This window comes from Taudactylus pleione, unplaced genomic scaffold (genome assembly GCF_031769625.1).
Source record: "Taudactylus pleione unplaced genomic scaffold, aTauple2 ptg000156l, whole genome shotgun sequence".
NCBI classification, from domain to species: Eukaryota; Metazoa; Chordata; class Amphibia; order Anura; family Myobatrachidae; genus Taudactylus; species Taudactylus pleione.
In genome coordinates, this window is record NW_028284558.1 from 17702789 (window position 1) to 17722280 (window position 19492).

The following is a 19492-nucleotide window of genomic DNA, read 5'->3' on the forward strand; positions in this document are numbered from 1 at the left end:
GCTAAAATGCAATCGCTCGTAGCTGCCGATGGTTCACATTGTGCGCATGCGTATGCATCACAGTGCACGTGCGCGAGTCAGTCACTGTGATCGGGAATCGTGTTCTCTTGGCACAAAGACTGAGTGCTAACTTGAGTGACAGATAGTGCCGTTTGTGGGTGGTAACAGGGGAAGGTACTTGTGAACAGGGAAGTGGTGGTGCAACTGCAGGCGTGTCTGGGCATCAAAATGGTGTTTAAAGGGCGTCCATCAATAGCATGGAGGTGTCATTGTACACGTCACTTGGTTGTATTGCAGTCAGCACTGATCGCAGTGATTGTGGCAGGGTAGGGGCTACCTCAAGTGCTACGTGCAGCTCCAATGGCTCTCGATGTTACCGATCACGGCTTAGCGTCCTGGTCTGAATCAGGCCCACTGTTCATACAAACACACTACAACATACGCACACAAATAATGACAAGTCAAAAATTAAAATGCAGTTGACAGAGCTACTAACACCCAGTAAGACCAGTACAGTATAGTATAGTATCTGACCACTTGCTAGCAGATATCCAATGCCCTTCAAACACACACAATCTTTCTTGGAAATATATATTATTAAAATAAACCAGAGAGACTGGAGGCATGCCATCAACTTCTAAAGCACTGGGCATGCCTCCAGCATGACAACAATGGGGGGCATGGCTCACAGGTTCAGAGTTTTGTATGAGGCCATGCCCCTTGTCATAAGGTCACACCCCCTTTTTGGATCTCAATTTGCCAGATCTTCAGCACATCTTGTAGTGTTTAAACCTCCCTCAAAGATGCAGTTGTTTCAGCCATCTTTAAGAAACCCTCTATTGACCCTTATTTCCTACTTCTTATCTCTCTTTGTCCTACAAACTCCTTCACAGGATTTTTTATTTCTGACTCACCTAATTTTTCTCCTCCCACTTTTTTATAGAACGTCTTCAACCTGACTTCTGTCCACTCCATTCTACTGAAACTGCCCTCACAAAAGTCACCAATGACCTTCTCAATGCCACAGCCAAGGGTCACTCCATTCTCTCTTCCCTCTCTCTTTTTCTGCCAACAATACTGTATCTCACTGCTGACCAAAACTTAAATCCACTACTTGGGTGTTACCCTTGATTCCTCTCTGTCCTGCATTCTACACATTCAAAATGTATCTACAGTAATTCTTGCCATTTGCACCACTGAAACATCCCTCAGCAATTGTAACCTCCTCTTCTCTGGCCTCACCCTTCTCGACTTTCCTTGTGCCATTCTATCATGAATGCTGATGCCCTGTCTGCAACTCACTTCATTGGATCCCAATCCCCCTCTGAATCAACTTCAAACTGTTGATCCTCACTTATAAATCACTTCATCTCTCTGCACCCTCATACATGTCTGATCTCATTATTTTTCCACACTTCCTCCTGTCCTCTCTTCCTCTAACTGCTGCCTCAACTCCTCCCTAGTTGCCTCTTCAGATGCTCATCTCCAAAATTTCTCCAGATCAGTCTCCTCCTCTGGAAATCAATCCCTCACCAAGTCAATCTTTCCATCAATCTTGCCAGCTTCAAACGGTCATGAGAAATAAACCTCCTCACCTGAGATTACTATCCCTCCTCCTAATTTCCCACAACTCTCTCCTCCCCTGTACCATGGTTCCACTAACCTTCCAACTGTTACCCTTCCTCTTAGCATGTAAGCACTCATGGGCAGGGCCCTCCTTCCTCATATTTCAACCCTAGCACTATCCTTGCTTCCAGCACTCCTTGTCTCTTGGCTCATAGGAGCTGATTCAGAGCCGCTCGCACGATGTGTATGCAAATTGCGTAGGTAGTACAATCGCACAGCAATGCCCAGTATTTCTTAGAAAGCGATCACATAGTGTATGCAGACACCCACCAACCTGTCTTAAGATGCCCACTTGTGCACACCATGTCCAAGAAGTGTATGCAACCATCGGTACTTTGGGTAACATCGGATGCGATCACAGCACTTGAGGTTGACCATACCCTGCCGCAAGCACTGCGAACACTTCAGTGTAAAAACAAGCCAGGTGACATGTACTATGATGCCGTCTTTTAATTATGCACACCTCTAATACGCAGTTGAGATGCTCAGGTACGCCTGCGTTTGCACCTCCGCTCCCCTGTTTTTAATGGCCAGCCCCTGTTGCCACATACAAATAGCTTCACCATCACTCACTTTGCTGGGCTGTCTATGCGCAGCAAGCAAACACATTGTGCACTTTCGCAAAGGTATGCGCATGCGCACTGCGATGCATACGCATGCACACAATGCATTTGCGTTTGCATCTTAGTGAGCAGGTTTGAATGAGCTCCATAGTCCCTTTCTCATTCAATAGTCTCATTGAATGTTGAACTGCATTCTCTTCCCCTTGACTCACCTACAAGACTCAAGGAGTAACCCTACCCTGCTTCATACCTACAGTACTTCATCTTATTTTATACTATACTGTACCACAATTATGTTGACTTACAGTGTCTGGACTAGTGTTATGTCAGTTTCTCTATCATTTTTTTTTTTTGCTGTACAGTGCTGCAGAAACTATGTGGTACCTTAAAAATAAAATATACTACTACTTCTGTTAATACTACTACTAATAATAGTAATAGTAATAACCCAAGATGATTATAAGGAATCTATATGACAATGCAACTATTACATGTGATAGTGGAAAAGGAGTTAAAGGGGGAGGCAACAGCCATCACTTGATAGCCAATGCAACTATTGCATGCATTGAGTGCAAAAGGGATTTAGAGGGGAAGACAACAGCCCACACAAAGGTGCCTACAGAGAGTATAATCAGGTTTGTAACCTCTTTATCTTTTTATTTGTTTTTGGAAAAAAATCTTGCACAATTTATTTTAAGCAAATTAGAAAAGGACTAGAAAAGTTTTTAAGGGGTATTTGTACTAAGGACCTGATTCAGACCCGCTCGAGAGCGCATAGCACTCGCAAGCGGGTCGGTGTTTGGCCCCTGCTCATGCACCGCCTCTGGCTTATGCATGCACGAGCCCCAGCGAGCGATTGAGATTCAGTTGCTCCGGGGCTTGCTACAAGACAAGGCGGCTGTCGATGGTGAGTGACAGCTTGCCCCGTTTTGTAGGCGGGATGGGGGGGGTGGCTGCACAAATGCAGGCATTCCCTTAGGACCGCCTGGCATCTGTGGGCAGTCCTACTGACATCCAGGGGTGCCGAGAGGGGGGGGGGGAGCAGGTACAAATTACCCGGGCCCAGGCTTGCTGGAGGGGCCCGGCGGGGGCCCTGGTCTGGCACCGCCTCCCCCCTCCCTCCTACATCACAGCAGCCCAGCGCATGCTGCTGTGTGCTGGGCTGCAGTGGGAGACTGCTCGCAGCAGCTGTAGCAGACTCCTATGCCTATGGGGGAGCGATCATGCTGATCGTGACCCCCATTGGCTGTGCGCCAGGCTGAGGGGCTCACAGTGCCCCCCTCCCAGTGAAGCGGCGCTGCTAAAATGTTTTTTTTATTCTGTGTTTTTTTCCTAAGGGGATGTGGCCACGCCTCCCCTGATTAGGCCACGCCCCCTGTCACCCGGGCCCGCCGCGGCTCTTGGCTGCCCTGCTGACATCACTCGTGATGTCAGTAGTGGACTTCCTGCTCTATTAGAGCAGAAAGTCCACTCGGGCTTGCGAGAGCCGATACCCTACCACAGGGTCTCCTCACAAGCCCAATGATCGCTGTAATCACGACCATCACCAGGCCGCTCGCACAGCTATGTGAGCAGCCTGGAGGCAGAAACTAAAAAAAACAAATCCGCCCTGATTCAGAGCGAGCGATCGCAAACAGCTAGCGCCTTTGAATCAGGCCCTAAGTCTTGAAGAGAGAAGAAGTGAAGAGAGATAAAGTACCACCCAATCAGCTCCTAACTGCAATTTTTCAAACACAGCCTGGAAAAATGACAGATAGGAGCTGATTGGTTGGTACTTTGGCCCCGATTCAGAGGCGCTCGCTATTTGCGAGCGCTTGCTCTGAATCAGGGATTTTTTTTTCCACTGGCCTCCAGGCCACATACTAAGCTGTGGGTGACCACCGACAGCTTTAGCGGGCGGCCTGGCGATGGTCACGATTATCGCGACCATCGGGCTTGCGATGAGACCCTTGTGGTAGGGTCTCTTCCACCGCATGCCCCAGTGAACTTTTTGCTCTAATAGAGTAGGAAGTTCACTAATGATATCACTGATGATGTCAGTAGGGTGCCCACAAATGGCAGGCGTTCTTTCAGGAACGCCTCCGTTTGTCCAGCCACCCCCCCTGCATGCCTACAAAATGGGGCGAGCTGTCAATCACAATCAACAGCCGCCCCGTCTTGTAGTGAGTCCCGCAGCGAGTGAAAATTCACTCGCTACGGGGCTTGCGCATGCCGCACACACGCGCACTGCCCGGCCATTGACCCGCTTGCAAGCACTATGCACTCATGAGCGGGTCTGAATCAGGCCCTTTGTCTCTTTCCATTTTATCTCATTCAAAGGCTTAGTACATCTCCCTTGAGAATGAAAAGTGGCAACAAGAGCATGAATTCATAAGCTGCACTGATAAGTGAACACCAGATAAATACTTCAATCAGAGTTAGGGCCAGCACCACTGCCACTTGCTAGGCCTTCCCTGTTGGGTTGTGACACTAACCTACCCCAGTCAGTACTCTGTAACCTTTTGCTGTGCCACAAGTATCTACTGATGATAATGCTTTTCTGCCCATACAACAAACAATCACTCCAGTCAAACAAAAAACGCACTCACCAACCAGCAACCAACAAGAGAAGGGACAGGTGCGAAAACCTCACTGCACCAGGAATAAAGAGAAAGTAAGGTCTTCCAAACATAACATCTAGAACTTTATCTGTGTATTTATTTAGTATGTGACACAGTTTATATTACAGTTCTGTGTGCTGTGGTGTTCCCCATTGTATACAGCCGAATATAATTGTCAAGTGTAAAAAAACAAATTTCTTGGCTGGTGACAAAAATAAAACAAATCATGGATCAGCTGATAGAAGAGCAAGGAGCAGCAGCCCTGCAATAGTGCTGTGGTTGCTGCCAGTCATGATGGGACGTAAACATTTACTAAACCGGTGGTCAAGGGGAAAGAAGGTTTAAGAAAGGGCTCCTGAAATCTAAACATTACCTCTAATTAGAAAGAGAAAGTTGACTCCAGAAAAATATAAAATTTCTAACATGGTATACAGTACACACAGTGGCAAGGTAAGGCTCATGCCATGGCCTTCCTTTGCAAGTGGTGGTCCTGCTACTGCTGTTTCCTGCACTAGAATGCCCATTGCAGAATCTGGAGCTAAACACAGTCAGGCATCATCTGTAACCTTGCATTCAACAGCTTCTTGCTCTGATTTAACAGGTCAAATCATTGCACAAAAAACTAAGGCTAGAGAACAAACTGTATGTTCACAAACTTCACCAATCCCTAAGAAGAGTCTAAGGGTGTCCATGAGTGCTATATGTGAGTATGACATTTCTGAAACTGCAATGCAAGAGAAGCCTCATTCTACCATTTCTGCATCCTCTGCAAATGTGAGGATGAATAGCAGTAAAAGTACAGATGGTGACATAGAAATTGAGGATACTACTGTTGAAGTGCAACAAGATGAGGGGGATATTTGTGCATCTGATGCTGCTAAGGGTGTTGATAATGAATGTGTTGGACAAGAACACGTTGATAAAATTTAGGAGGAGGATTTTGTTTGTGCCAATGTAAGTCAGCCAGGGTGTGGAATAAAAGATCTACACTATTTAGATAGTCAAAAGATCATCACCAGCTCATAGACAGGCAATAGGTTGACAGGTACAAAAGGTTGACATGGTCAACAGGCTGACACACAAAAGGTCAACATGAATAACAATTGACACACAAAATGTTGACAAAAAAGGTGAACACAAGAGTGGACGACATTTTTTTTGTCTAACACAAATCCACATGCTAAACCTCCCCTTGGTTCCTAACCCTAACTCTCCCTCCTGGTGCCTAACAATGTCGGGATAAGTGCCTAACCCTAACCCTCCAGTAAGTTCCTAACCCTAACCATCCCTCATAGTGCCTAACTTAACCATTGTGGTAAGTGCCTAACCCTAACCATCCTTTCTACAGTCTAACCCTCTGGGACAGCCACTTTTGTGTTGACAGTTCCAAAGCCAAACCATTGACCATGTTGGCCTTTTGTATCTTTGGATCTTCATCCATGTTGACCTTTTGTGTGTCAACCTTTTGTCCATGTTGACATTTTCTACATGTCAACCTATTGCCTGTCTACCAGTTGGTGTCTACCTAGACACTGTTGACATTTTCATTGTATATCCATTGAATGCCATCCAGTCAGCCACCAGTGGCAGCAGTTCTCTCCCATGATAAGAAAAAGGCCATTGTCATGCAATAAGACCAAGAAAGCCACCTCTTGCGTGTGGAATTATGTTTACCCAAATTTTGACAACATTTGTCAAGCCATCTGTACCGTTTGTGAGGCCAAAGTAGATAGTGGTAGGGACATTAACCATCTAGGATCCTCTTTCCTGTTACAACATTTGCAGAAAGTTCATGCAAATTATTTGGGAACAATCTGAAAATTCCTGTAAAAAAATAATAACAAGCACTCCAGCATCAGCTTCTAGCAGCATGGATAGATCCCACACATACAATCTCCACCGTAAAACCTTCATCAATAATAAATTAAGGTAGCCCTCCTGCATCCAATTTGCCAAGGTTAACTGACTCCCCAATCCAGGATTTTCCAGAAGAATCCTTTCACGCTAGTCTGCTGCTGCTGGGGGTGAATATACATCACAGAAAGGGATCAAGAAGACTAGTAGTTTCAAACAACAATTGACTGTGAAGCAATCCTTTGCAAGAGGAAGTAAGTATGAAAGCCGCCAACCAGTTGCACAGTGGAACACTGAAGCCATGATGCATGAGATCTGAATCCAATATCTGCATCAATGCATCTGGTCTTAGACAGTTGGTTGAGGTCCTGTGTCCCCATTACCAAATTCCATCTCGATTCCATTTTACCAGAAATGCAATTCCTCACCTGTAACAGAATGTTAAAAAAAGTATTATTTGCCTAGAAAAGTGCCATTTTGCCAAGTATCCTCTTAACTACAAATATGTGAACAAGCGGTACTGGTCAAATGAAAGATTACATGATTGTGAGAGCCCACTGGTTGGGTGTAACGCCTTCAGCAGCAGCAGTGTCTAACACACAATGTCAGCTCATTCACAGGCAGGTTACTCTTTGTATCACTGACTTCACTAAGAGGTATAACGCTGTCAACTTGTTGTAAGAACTCAAGGATGTGATAGCCAAATGACTTACCTCACTAAGACTTTCCTCAGGATTTGTTATTTACAATAAAGCATTGCAACTGGGTGATTTTTGAACACACACATATTTTGCACACAATAAACTTAGTGGTTTAGAATTAAAAAAAATGACAGGTGCATGCAGGAGATTCTGTCTGTGGCCCATAAAATATCTGCACATTCTGACATTCTGAATACGCATGTAAAAGTTTGCAGTAGCTGAAAGAACAGTTCAGTTTCCATTTCACAAACTGAAACAAGAGGTAGTAACTTCACCCTTTATATGCTTCAGCAACTGGGAGGAACAACAAAAAGCCATCCAATTCTACACTACAAGCCATGACATAGGGAGAGAAGGAGGAATGTAGCCTACTTTAGCACAGTAGAGAAAAATCCATTTTATGCAAGATACTGAAACCATTTGAAAAAGTAACTAATGAAACGAGTTCAGACACTGCCAGCCTGAGTCAGGTGATTTTGTTTGTTAAACTACTAGAAAAGCAGCTAGAGAAACTGAAGCAGGAGATAAAACAAAGAGATTCTGCTAAGTATGTTGGACTTCTAGATTTTTCGCTTCACCAAGACCAAAGGGTTTGCAACATCTTGCAATTGGATCACTACATTTTGGCAACCTTGCTTACTCCTAGATTTAAGTCCTATGTAATGTACTTCTTTTCAACTGACACAGATCTGTAGAGATGCAAAGTTGTCAGCTCAAGTAGCACATTACATGCCCACATCTTCTGATTTAGTTTCTCCTGCAAATGCTGCTGCCAGCAGAAACTGACCTTTTCCAAGAGACCCACTGGTGATGAGGATGAGTCAACTCAGACAGTGAAACAACATTATGATATCTGGTAAGGCTTAAAAGAGTTGCCCAAACTTATTGACACATCTACCGTGACTCAATAAGATACACTAAACATCAGAATGGTGGAGGATTAACTTTATTACAATGTACAATTAGCAGGTCACACAGTCCCTTTGAATACTGGAGGAAAAAAGTAAATTTGGAGCCCCTTGTACAAACTAGCTTTGCTTTACTTAAGTTGCAAACCCCATAAAGAGTGTTTAACACTGCTGGGAACCTTGTGAGCAATCGGCATAGGGGGCTACTTCCTCAAAGTGTGGAAAACTGATGTGTATAAAAATTAACTACAAATTCTATGAGGAAGACCTTTGCTGCCAAATACATCAAAGTACAGAGACTTCTATAATGGTGGATTCCAGTGGGGATGAGCTAATATTGTGTGATGATAATGATGATAATAACACTGATGAGGGTGAGGATGAAGAGGATATTAACATCTTATAACTTTAGAGATTATTAACAAAACTCTTAATCATCTCTACAGCATCTTGTTTTGTGGGAGCCCAAACGAAACAAGCATTTCTGGCACAAAAGTGGCACACTGTCGCTGAAGTGCTTGGTTTGTTAAACTGAGCATGCTCTATTTAATATACAACATTAGGGTGAAATAAAGGGTCCAAGGACAATCTCAATGTGCACTACTTTTCATTACGGACTTTTCCAAGATTGTCTGTGTTTGACAGGCAGTGTACTGTATAGTATTGTACTTTACTGGGGCATCCATATTCATTTGTATTTTGCAATGCCATCCATCACCAGCTTCTCATCCAGGCATATAGACCCTGTTTCCTGCAGATTCTCAGCAGATACAGGCTTGTATCATCAAATCATATAATTAATAATTAATTATTCAATTTGAGTAGGCTTTATTCTGACTTGAATCCTAAGAAGTCAATCTCATTGGGATTTTGGATACGTTCTTTTTGTAGTATTTTCCATGTCAATCAATTTTAAATTGAACAAAATCGATGCTGTGTTTCAGGGGCTAAATCAAACATTTACTAAAAGACAATTATTTAAATTTTTTATATACATTTTTGAGTGTTAGTAAATGTGCAATTTAACACAACATCGATTTAGAGCAAATTTGATTGAATTGAAATTGATTACAATCAACAGTTAGTAACTGTAACCCTTGGTGTGTGAGGTCAGATCTATATCCACCACAAAGAGACATATGTTCAACTCAGCATGAGCTCATTTACGTTCTTCAAGAAGTGCCTTCCAGGAAAGTTCCTTGTTAAATGAAAATTGCTGAACTTCTACCTGTACTGTGGTATTTGTATTATTCATTGTCCACTCAATTCATTTCTCTTTCTGTTAATACCTAAACTTTATATGCTGTAAAAATGTGTCCATCAAGTTTAAAAGGCCAGAAAATGGTAGGTTGAAGTTGAATAGACTTGAGAATAGTTAAGAATCCAGTTTTTTTGCTGGTTGGCGGTCAAGACAGCCTTGTTGCTCTGCAAATTAGTTTAGGTTTATAGGTCAGCTGGTATGCTGTGCAGCCATTAGGAATCTTGGGGGTGTGGTGTAATGTGGCAGTATATATGGGGTTGTTTGTCAAGGTTCAGCCTATGTTTTACAGTTCTGGGAGATTGGCTATTGTTTTGTTCCTGCATTATTTCTTTCTTTTCTTCCATCTCACCCCTTGCCTATTTTCTTCTGTAAATTCTTTCTGTTCTCCTCAGGTCCCCTGGTTCCCAGTATCCATGTCCCCAAGCACTTTTTATAGCTCTGCCCAGATTTCCTGTTTTGCATGCCCATTTTAGGGTCAGGCTTCCTGGAGTTCTCGGGTTGCCCCCCCTGTTTACCCCTCAGTCTCTGTGGCCCCATCTTTCCCTGCCTACCCTCCTTTTCCCTCATCTGCTCTGTTACCTTACAGTTCCCCCCCTTTTTACCTCTCCTCTCTATCTCAACCTGGGCCCCTGGCATCTCATGTACCCCTTTATGACTTTCTTCCAGTGCCCACCCATTCCCTGGTGGTAGCCCCTCCAGTTCTGGTTACCATCACACCTGCCCCATTGTCGGTCATCTTGCCTCTGCGGTTTGGGTCTGCCCCCCTCCACTGCTGAGGATTTACACCCTGTTTCTTCCCACTCCCCCCCTGCGCAGCACTCCTACACCTGTGCTGGTTTCTCACTTTTCTCCTTTAGTTACAGGTTTGCCGACATGATGCAGTGGTTTGTGCGGCTGCTGCTCCTGTGCACATCGAGGTGTAGTGGTTGTTGATCCAGCAGTTCCTCTGCTTGAAGATGCAGATGACATGATTCCCAGGTCATCTGGTGGTGGTGAGTATGGATTGCTTGATTCTTCTTCCTCTGATTCCAGTTCCAGGTCTTGTTTTTCTGGTTCCCCTGTGCACCTGCTTAAACTTGCTAGGATAATTGCACAGAGATAGTCCAAGAAGATAGGTGCTAAGGGTCAGAGGGCTCCTGTTGTCAGTTCTAAAGAGCCTGAGACAGGTATGGACTCCGTGCATTGTGCCAATTAGAGATGTGTGCTGACCCCCATGTTTTGGTTTTGGATCTCTCCTGGTTTTGGATCTGAATCTGGCTTTGGAATTTTTTCCTTGGTGTTTTGTTTTTAGGTTTTGGTTTTGGCTTTGGATCTGTATTTTTTCCAAAAAATTATATAAACAGCTAAAACCACATAATTTGAGCCTGTTTTTGTTCCTGCAGTATTATTAACTTTATTAACAATCATTTTCAGGCATTTCTTGGCATTTTTAACCACATCACAGCTCACAATATTGATTTCACTATTTTTCACCAATACAGGCCAAAGGCTGCAGCGAGCTGGCTGGCTAAAGTAAGCAACAGAGCAGCAGCACAAATGCACGGCAGTTAAAAAAAATATAGGACATCTACAGTATGAAACATTGCCACACAGCAGTGGCAGACAGGGTGGCAGTTTAATAAACTATAATAATGTCAGTCGGCAATGCCCCAAAATTGTGCCAAATGTAAAGGAAAGAGGTGCAAGATGGAATTGTACCTCCCACCCACTCTTATGGGGGATATTAAAAAGGACATGCACAGTTTAACAAACCAAGCACTTTAGCCACTAGGACTGACACTTTCGTGGCTGAACTCCATAGTTTGTTTGGGCCCCCACAAAACAATTTTTGGAATGACTACCTTCATTTATTAAGGAGGAGGTTGATGATGAGGGTGTTGGTGGTGGAGATTGCATGTGCTAATCTAAACTGCTGGTAGCTGATACACGACTGCTTGTTATTAATTTACAAATTATAATTTTGTTAAACAAATTGCATGAACTCGCTGCAAATGATGTAACAGGAAGGAGGTGCCTAGATGGTTAATGTCCCTTCCTCTGCTAACTTTGGCTTTACAAATGGAACAGATGCCTTCACAACTGTTGTCAGAAATTAGATTAAAATAATTCCACATCCAAGACGTTGCTTTTCTGGCTTTCTTTTCATCATTAGCAAGAACTGCTGCCACTGGTGGCTGATTTACGCAAACCACATCCTTATCATCAACATCCACATTAGCATCAGATAGGACACAAATTTCCCACTCATCCTCCTTTTGCACTTCCTCCACACTATCATCCTCATTTTTTATTATTTCACCACCTAATACTAGCACAGCTGTCATGGCATCAGCGATCCGCTGTGAAACTGGGTGACAGCTGTTACACTTACTTCCTCTATCACAGGTCTGTGTAATAGTCAATTGTTTTTTAAACTACTTCCAATCACGAATGAGGATGTTGGTGTTGGAGATCGAAGGTGCTTGGATCCCACAGAGAGGCAGCAGGTAGGTGACACTGGTCATGTTACATTTTGAGTTTTGGAACTTGGTGACATACACTTTGATATTTGATGAATGCGCTACAAAGTGACGTAACAAGGAGGAGGTTCCTAGGTGGATTAGGTCCCTCCTTCTACTCACTCTTGCTTTGCAAGGGTTACATATGGCTTGACAACTGTTGTCTGGATTGAGGTGGAAATAATTCCACACGTGAGAAGTGGATTTTTTTTGTCTTTTGCCCTGGCATGACAACATTGGGCTTTGGCTTTTTCAATCCATGGGCAACAGCTGTTGCCTTACTTCCACAAAGGACATCCTCAGCATCAACATCCTCATCACCAACATCTTCATCATCAACATCCTCATCATCCTTAGCACCTTTGACTACCAAATATCCTCCTCCTCCATGTGCAATTCCACAGAAGCATCCTCACTGACTACATCTGCAAGATGTTAACTGCCCTTCCCCACATTTACAGAGGGCACACAAATGTTGGAACTTGGAGGATCCTCCAGTACACTAGTATTTAGGTCTGGCTCACGCATAGCAACCACGGACACACTTGCACTCTCCTTGGGGATTTGTGATTTTGATTTGTCAGGGCACACAGTTGTTTTTTCTGAAGGGCTATCAGAATCAGAACCAGCAGTCTTCATAAAGAAAGGCCAAGGCCTTATCCTTTCCTTGCCACTTCGTGTAGTGAATGGCATATTGCCAATTTTTTGTTTATCTAAAGGCAAATTTCCTTTCAATTGTTTTTCTTAACTTCAGTAAAAGTAGCTTTACCATATTGATGGCGTGACTTAAGCCCTGAGGCTTGGGCCTTCATAGAGGATGAGGAAGTTGATGGCCTTTCACTGCTGGCGGCAGCTACAACATGTGGTTCTTGACCTTGCTCTCCTGTCATGTGACAGCCCTCCATATTTTGTGCGGTCTTAAAGCAGTGTCACAAGCACCAATAGTGTAGCCAAGGTGCAGTTACAAAATTCACATACATGCTGTCATGCACAAACACAAAAATATTAGACAAAAAAAGACAATTGATGTTTGTTTTTTTTCAGCTCCAAAACTTGAGCCCAGAGCACCGATTGATCACGACTGGAGTTAGGCAGCACTAGGTTGCAACTTGCGTTGCTGGCTGGATCTTGTGCGGTTAAGCCTAACATGCATGCACACACACAGACAGTAAAAGAAAAAAAAAAGACAATTTGATTTTTATTTTTTTTCAGCTCCTGAACATGAGCCTAGAGCACCAATTGATCATGGCTGGAGTCTGGCAGCACTAGGTTGCAACTTGCGTTGCTGGCTGGATCTTGTGTGGTTAAGCCTAACACGCACACACACACAGACAGTAAAAGATATAAAAAAAGACAATTGATTTTTTTTTGTTAAGCTCCAGAACTTGAGCCCAGAGCACCAATTGATCATGACTGGACTTGAGCAGCACTAGGTTGCAACTTGCGTTGCTGGCTGGGTCTTGTGCGGCTAAGCCTAATACGCAAGCACACACACAGACAGTAAAAGATTAAAAAAAAGACAACTGATTTTTATTTTTTTTCAGCTCCAGAACTTGAGCCCAGAGCAACGATTGATCACAACTGGAGTCAGGCAGCACTAGGTTGCAACTTGCGTTGCTGGCTGGATCTTGTGCGGTTAAGCCTAACACACATGCACATATATTACATAAAAAGACACTTTTATTGTTTTTTTTTGACAATAATTTTTTCTTTGAGTCCAGAACTTGGGCCCAGATGGATGCAGCAGTGCCCAGATGTATTCTGCACCAGCCCAGATGGACACAGCAGACAGCACAGCCCAGAATGGATCAGCAGCACCAGCCCAGGACACAGCAGAGAGCACAGCACCACCCAGGACACAACAGACAGCACCAGCCCAGAATGGATCAGCAGTACACCAGCCCAGGAAACAGCAGACAGAAGACAGCACAACACCAAACAACACCAGCAACTCTCCCAGCCCTACACTACCCACCCTCCCTGTTCAGTCTCCACAGCCGGAGTGAAATGGCATCCGCCGCATGGTACCTATATACTACATTGATGATCATAGAGATGCAAGCTCGCAAACTGTGAGATTTCCGACTCTATGGTTTTGCCTCGGTTTTGAGATCTGAGTCAGGCGGGAAACCCCGATCTTGCTTGGATCTGACTCGGATCTGCTAAATTCGGGTGGGTTAGGATCTCTGAAATCTGAACCCGCTCATCTCTAGTGCCAATATGGCGGTTCTTCTGGGTTTGTGCAAGACTGTGGGGGAAAATATTCTCAAAAGTAAATTTGTGGATTTTTTCTTGCTCACCGAGGAACTGAGAAGGGTTTAGTTCAGACTAGGAAACCGGGTGGTGTAGGGTAGGAAGTGTACTGTAGATATAATTTATGGCTTAAAGGTATGCTTATCTTTTCCGCTTACTATCTTGAGACATGTGATGAGGAAAACACTAATGTGATTAAGTACATTTATTTGGAGGGAGTATGATGTGCAGTTTAGGTAGAAGCAGTACAGCAAGCTGGTTATGCTTCTGAGGATTAAGGATGTGGAGGTGTGGTTGGAAGTGTTGCAACAGCATTTACACCCCTTTGGTTCCATACTACCTCACAAGCCCCCTCCTCATTGCATTAGGATTGGTGAAGGGTAAATGTTTCACTTTTAATGACTCTCAATGCACCATGGTGCAAGTTGTCATTTTTGCCACTCCTGTTGCTTCTGTGAAGGTGAGCACCTGGCCAAGGATTGCAGACGTAGATAGTTCGAAGAGTACTAGTTAAGTCGCAGTCACCCATATATATTGCTGAGCTTTCCAAGTGGTTGGAGTGGTATCCCATTAGGGTGGATGCTTCTTTTTTGTTGCAGGATTTTTTGTTCGGTTTTAGTCTACTGAGGGTCCCCTGCAAGTCAGGGTACCCCATAATTTCCACACTGCTAGAGAATTCAATGAGGTGTTGCAGGCTAAGTTGAATGCTGAGGTCTTGTGGGGTAGATTGGAGGGTCCTTTTCCTCGTCCTCCTCTGCAAGATCTTTGTATTTCCCCTTTAGGGGTGGTTCCCAAGAAGGCCTCTGGGAAGTTCTGCCTTATTCAGCTTTTATCATATCCACAGGGTAGTTTGGTTAATGATGCCATCCCTGAGTCGGCTTGCAGGATTGTATATCAATCTTTTGACGAGGCTTTGGGATTGGTGGGTGTGCAGTTTTGGTTTGGCTGCTTTGTTGGCAAAGCTTGATATTGAATCAGTGTTCCGATTGTTGCCTTTGTACCCGGATGCCATGCAATATATTGGTTTTCGTCTGGTTTCTTTGCTGATAAATGTTAGCACATGGGCTGTGCAGTCTCCTGTGCCTATTTTGAGAAATTCAATTCCTTTTTACACTGGTGTATTTATGCTGGCACTGGTCAGGCTGGTGTTGCACATTATTTGGTTGATTTTCTCTTAATAGGGCCAGGGGTGGGAGTGACATCTATGTAAATCTTCTCTTTTCTGCACTGGCTTTTGCTTTGAAGTTTTAGGGATTATGGGTCCCTCTTCATGATTGTCTTATTTAGGCATTGAGATAGACAGGGTGGCTGGTTTCTGTCATTTGCCGTGGGAGAAAGTTGTCAAGTTGCTTGACCAAATAGCGGGGTGTTTGGCTGCTGATAGCATTAAACTAACTAGCAGGGATGCCCAAGGAGGTTCCTTTAATTTCACTTGCCATATCATCCTTATGGAGAGGGTGTTTTGTAAGAAGGTGGAAAGGGCTATGGCCGGGGTGAGCCAGCCTCATCATAATGTTTGGTTGTCTTCTGAAATTAAGGATGATCTCCGCATTTGGACCTGATTTTTGGTTCAATTTAATGGCAAACGCATGTGGCCTTCGCTCCCAGTTGCTAATGCTTCCTTACAGCTTTTCACCCATGTGGCTGGCCCATCAGGTTTTGGGACCTTTTATGATGGGGAATGGTGTGTTGCTCCATGGCCTTTAGACTGGCATGCTGATAGACTTACGGGTAATTTGATTTGTTAGAGTTGTTCCCAATTGTTGTAGCAGTGGAACTTTTGTGGGGTAGTTTACGTAAGCAGCACGTGGCTTTATGGTGTGAAAATCTGGGGGTGGTGCATGCTATTAACAATCAAAGGGTTTCTTCTCCACCAGCTTTGCGGCTGTTGCGGCATTTGGTTTTGCGCTATTTAGAAGCAAATATTCAATTTAGAGCGCTGCATGTTTCAGGTGTTTTCAATGAAGACTTACTTGGAGGCCTGGCAGGACTGGCAGGCTTATGGCGCACAGTGATCTCAGGATGATAAGTCTTCCAAATATGTGCTGTTATCATTTCTTTGGCATCACTACTAACAGGGCCGGTCTAAAGCTTCCATGTTTGCAGCGGTGGCGGGGATCTTTTTGTTTTGTAAATTGAAAGGTATTCACGACCCTACTAAATCAATTCTCTTATCTAAAAGGGTGAACAAAAGGGTTTTCTGCTTGCGCTGACTCTTGCAGGCCCATTGATTTACAGATTTGAAGGTGTTGAATGCTGTCATGGATAAGGTGGCTTCTGATTCTTTAGAAGGTGCTCTTTTCTGTTTGGCTTTTGTGGTAACATTCTTTGAGGCATTTAGAGTTAGTGAGATTGTGGCATCCAGTAAGTCGTCACTGTCCACATGTTTGCTTTTGAAGGACATTGCTTTTAGGGATTTGTCAGAGCTGTGCAAGCTTAGGTGTTTAAAGACAGATCAGTTGGGTAGGGGTAGATGGGTTATCCTTCCTAGGCAGGAAGATCCTTCGGCTTGCCCAGTGCTCCTTGCGGCCTGTTATAGGGGTTTGCGCCCATCGATTGTTGTCTGCTAATTTAACCCCCTTCTCAAAATTTCAGTTTGCTGCTGTCTTTAATTAGGACTTAACTGAATTAGGTGTGGACAGTTCCGAATACAGCACCCATTATTTTTGGATTGGGGCAGCGATTAGTGCAGCCATTGTGGGGGCATCTCCTGCCACCATTCAAGGGATAGGGTGTTGGAAGCCTGAAGCTTACAAAGCTTATGTGTGCTGCTACAAGTGGCACTCCCTGCATCAACCTGAAAACGTTCACCCGCCAACTGTTGAATGGCTAACATTCAAAAATTGGGGGTGTGAAGGGATATTTAAATTTTTCCTCCCGGGGACCTTGATTTGGCCCAGCTTTAGTTCACCGGAGGTTTTTTTTTTTTTTTCTTCTTCTCTGTTTCCCCCTTGTGCATCCCTGCTAGTTAGTTGCAATGTTATTTTAAAATGTTTGAATGTTTCTTATGGCTTGGTTTTGGTGCGGTGTTCACAGTAAGGGTCTATTTCTTTCCTTACAGCAGAAGAAATGAAAGGCGGGCCAGGTGTGGCTGGTGGGCCTTTCCTAAATTTTTTGGATGGAGAAACATGGTTTGGAAGTGGCGAGCCACTTTTTAACTTGGGAGTCGGCAGGTGTATGGAGCCTTTGAGTTGAGTCTCTGCTAGATATGCATATTTCATTTGCAGCTAAATGGGGTGTGTCTGATTGGTTGTTTTTGCATATTTGTGGTAATGATACTGGTTAATTGAAGGGTTTGTAGTTGATTGTGAGGCTGAAATAGATTTTGGACGAAGTCAGGTTGATGAGGCCAAATGTAAGCATTGTTTGGTCAGAGATAGTTCCCTGTTTGGTGTGGCTTGGTGCTCATAAGCATAATGACATGGATAGGGCAAGGAAGAAGGTCAATGTGGCATTGGCCAGGCATGTGGTTTTGTTTGGAGGCTTGGTAGTTATGAATGGCTTTTTGGGTTTTGACCTTTCTAGATTGTTTCACCCTGTTGGGGTGCATCTTAATGCCTTAGGTCTAGGCTTGTTCATTAAGGATTTGTTGTATTTTTTGGACTAGTTTAGTAGTAGGTGGCGGGACAGTTTTCCTCTGGGAACTGGGTTTGGCAGGAGTACGCTGCATCTCAGTGGCTTTATGTGGTGCAGGAAAGCATTGTGAGGGTCCTCAATTTGTCATGTCCTACTCATTGTGGGGGGACATGGGTGCTTCTCGTGCAGAAGCATTCCAGACTGGCCCATGAAGGAAGCGAGTCCTTCGCAGTGTAAGTGTGTCTAGAGGGGGGGACGTTTCAGTCATCCCCCGAGTGTCTTGGATCTTGAAAGCTAGAACTGAGCTTGCAGCATCTTCTGGCAACCTCAGTTAGGTTAATTAACTAATTATAAATTAAAGCTGTGACCTTTTAACCAAGCTATCATGGTATCCGTGTCTTCATTTATTAGTTTGTGTCATGTTAAGTTAAGGTGTGCTTAGAGGGTTAATTAGCAATAAACCAATGGATATCTTATTAAAAAAAAAAATTCTAACCATGACATTCCATGACATTATGCATCATATAGAATTTAGGAGCTCATTCAGACCTGCTCGCAAGATGCGATCGCTCGCTGATGCGATCGCTCGCTGGCAAAAAGGTGACGGATATTTAAGTTAAATGCTCACACTGCGTCGCATAAGGATGCTCACTATGTTGTAGCGAGCTACGGCAAAGTGCGCTCGCAAATGTCTGAAGATGCCTCCTTGCTACTCGCAACACATGTCATCTCTGGGAAATGCAGGATTAATCGGGACCATCGCGAGCCATCGGAGCTGCTCGCAGCCCTTGGGGTTGCCTTAGCCTGCCACAAGCACAGCGATCAACGCTGGCTGAAATACATGCAGGTGACGTGTACAATGACTCTACTTTGCTAATTATGCACACCCTTCAAACGGCATATTGGCGGCCTGACACGCCTGCGTTTGCACATCCACTCCCCCATTCACAAGCACCTTCCCCTGTTACCACCCACAAACGGCACTATCTGTCATTCAAAGCAGTGACCTGATAGTGGCTTACGAGCTACCAAAATTAGATCGCAATGAATGGCTTGCGCATGCACACTGCGAATTATACGCATGCGCAGATGGGCGAATATGGCTCAGAGCGAGCGATCGCGCCTTAGCGAGTGGGTCTGAATCAGGTCCATAGTGTGTTGGCATGCTATGCTTTATGTTACATGTATATATGCTTTTTTGTTTATGAAAGAAAAATTCTACATCTTCAAGGTGACTGTTTTAATATTCTGCAGCTCCTTGTGATAATGGTGTGTAATAATGGTGTACAGCGGTTTTCTAGTAAAAGGTAAAATAAAATACAAGTCTCCTTTATTGGCTTGTGACTCATGCAGACAAATTCATGGAGCGTTTTAAAGGTATCCTGTCATATAAAATTTCCCATCATGGTCTGGGAATAGAAGTATTAAAGCATAAGAAATGCATTTTGCGATTTGATTGCCGTGATAAATGTCCTGGGGAATTTGTCTTCGTGGAGCAGGACCGCGTTTCTACGTAATCAGTAAAAATGTAATTCTTTCACATAGCTCTACAGTGTTCAAATACAAAGTATATAAATAGCTTACAATCGGATAAGGACCTAAGAAGGATGACTAAGAAAATAATATGTTACCATAGTCATGGTAACATATTA